The following is a 2,735-nucleotide window of genomic DNA, read 5'->3' as shown; positions in this document are numbered from 1 at the left end:
TTTTGCTGAAGCAGAATTGAGACAAATAACACCATATAAAAGAAAAGATTTCAAGAGTCTTTCTTAACTTTCATTGTCATTTAATCATTAACAGTCCCCTGTAAACTAACACCATCTTGTAGTCACCAATGCATTATGATTATGTGCACTTAATTAAACTATATTAACTGAAATTTGAAGTCCATCAATGGGGGCTCGCTTGTGATTCAGCTGGTGAATCCTCCTGCAATGTGGGAGACCTGGGTTCAATCCCTGGGTTGGGAAGATCCCCTGGAGAAGAGAAAGGCTACTCACTTCAGTATTCTAGCCTGGAGAATTTCATGGACTGTAGAGTCCATCAAAGATATCAAGTATATACTAAATGGCCTTCAAAAGAAAACCTTGACATTTGAGTAATCACTTATTTCATGAAGGAGGGAAGACAGAAAAATAAAGAAGGATAAAACCTTGCATATCATATATAATGTGTTCTGATTATGAACATCCATTTTAAATTTAGAATCCAGATGACATAGTCCTGTATTTCATAGAGATCTGTAGATATTCTAAATGAGTTATCTAAAATCATATTTGAATAAAACAAGGTTTAATAGCTTGATTTCTTTAAATTGGAATTTAATTTCTCTTAAAGGAGGAAGAGAATTTCTCATTCAGGCTAATGGAGAGAGCAGCATGGAAACATATACACTAACATATGTAAAAAAGAAGGCTGTATTTTACCGAGATCCCAGAGGTATTACCTCTAATGTCCTCCTTCCCTTTCACTTTTCAGTGAAGTTTTATAAAGTAAGGGTATATCGACAGAGGTGAATAACACATAAACCAAGTAGGAAACAGTTCTAAACAGATAGAATTTGTCACACTGAGAAATATTGCTGAAGGTACTGGAGTATATGGTCTTGGAAATGAATTGCTTGAATCCAAAATATGGACACAGTGCTCAATGACCATTTACTTATATCCTATTTTTCAAGCCCTCTTTTCTTCTTTCAAAGGTGTCCAAGCAGCACAGAGCTGGAAATCTAACCAGAGTCTCAGAATTCTTCCTCCTGGGCCTCTCAGATGATCCAGAACTGCAGCCTTTGCTCTGTGTCCTGTTTCTGTCCATGTACCTGGTCACTGTGCTTGGGAACTTGCTCATCATCTTGGCTGTCACCTCTGACTCCCATCTCCACACCCCCATGTACTTCTTCCTCTCCAACCTGTCCTTGGCAGACATTGGTTTCATCTCCAGCACTGTCCCCAATATGATTGTGAGCATCCAGACTCACAGCAGAGTCATTTCCTATGTGGGCTGCCTGACACAGATGTCTGCTTTTACCCTTTTTGGTTGTTTGGATGATATGCTTCTGCTTGTGATGGCCTATGACAGGTTTGTGGCCATCTGTCAGCCACTGCATTATCAGCTCATCATGAACCCATGCCTGTGCTGCTCCTTAGTTTTGGTGTCCGCTTTTGTTAGCCTTTTGGAGTCCCAGGTGCACAATTGGATTATGTTACAAGTCTCCTGCTTCAAGGATGTGGAAATTTCTAATTTCTTCTGTGACCCTTCTCTACTCCTCAAGCTTGCCTGTTCTAACACTTTCACCAATAACATAGTCATGTATTTTGCTGGTGCCATCTTTGGATTTCTCCCTATCTCAGGTATCTTTTTCTCTTACTATAAAATTTTTTCCTCCATTCTGAGAGTCCCCTCATTAGGTGGGAGGTATAAAGCCTTCTCCACCTGTGGTTCTCACTTGGTAGTTGTTTGCTTATATTATGGGACAGGCCTTGGTGCATACCTCAGCTCAGCCATCTCACAATCTCCCAGGAAGGATGCAGTGGCCTCGGTGGTGTACACTGTGGTCACCCCCATGCTGAACCCCTTCATCTACAGTCTCAGGAATAGAGACATCAAAAGGGCCACATTTAGGTTCCTCAGCAAAACAATCTAATCTCAGTACTTGTGTCTTTCATTTAGAATGTAGGTTAGAAAATGCAACAAAACTATGCATGTGGACCTCAAATTCCACCTCTCTCATCACCTCGCTTTTGTAGTTCTTCTGGCCTTCAACACTTCTCCTTGCTTAACACCTGAGTGTTGCTGAGTTTGAAATGTCTTTAATGAGACTGTGGGAGTATTCTGGGATCCTTTGTATAGCTTAATAAATGCAGGATTGAATATTATTTTACTGTGGTGATTGCTTCATTTTATTGTTAGCGGCCCAAGCATCCTGGTAAGATGAACAACTTTTTTTACATATTTACAATTTACTTCTTTCCCATAGTTCTTGTATATTTTCCATGTGTATGCTCAGTTGCTCAGTTGTGTCTGACTTTTTGTGACCTCATGGATAGTAACCTGCCAGGCCCCTCTGTCCATGGAGTTTTCCAGTCAAGAATACTAAAGTGGGTTGCCATTTCCTCCTCCAGGGAATTTTCCCAACCCAGGGATTGAAACTGTGTCTCTTATGTCTTCTATATTTGCAGATGAATTCTTTACCACTAACACCACCTAGAAAGCCCAAAAGCAATAGACAGAGGAGCCCAGTGGGTTAGTGTCTAAACGGTTTCAGAGTTGGACATGACTGAGCCACTAAGCCCTTCCACTTCCATGAGAGAACAGAGGAGTTCTCATTGTTCTACATCCTCACCATTGCATTGATATTTGCCATATTAGCTTCTATTTATCAATTCTGCATATGGAGTTTATGTGGGAGGATACATATAATCTTCTCAGTCCTGGTTTTTAT

General features: G+C 40.4%; 1 pseudogene; it reads left to right on the top strand.

Annotated features, from left to right (window-relative positions):
- The first annotated feature begins 927 nt into the window (after window positions 1-927).
- LOC136156313 (olfactory receptor 7E24-like) lies at window positions 928-1,937 on the top strand (annotated as a pseudogene).
- The last annotated feature ends 798 nt before the right edge of the window (window positions 1,938-2,735 follow it).

Source organism: Muntiacus reevesi, chromosome 1 (genome assembly GCF_963930625.1).
Source record: "Muntiacus reevesi chromosome 1, mMunRee1.1, whole genome shotgun sequence".
Lineage (NCBI taxonomy): Eukaryota > Metazoa > Chordata > Mammalia > Artiodactyla > Cervidae > Muntiacus > Muntiacus reevesi.
This window is presented reverse-complemented; position numbering and strand designations above follow the sequence as displayed.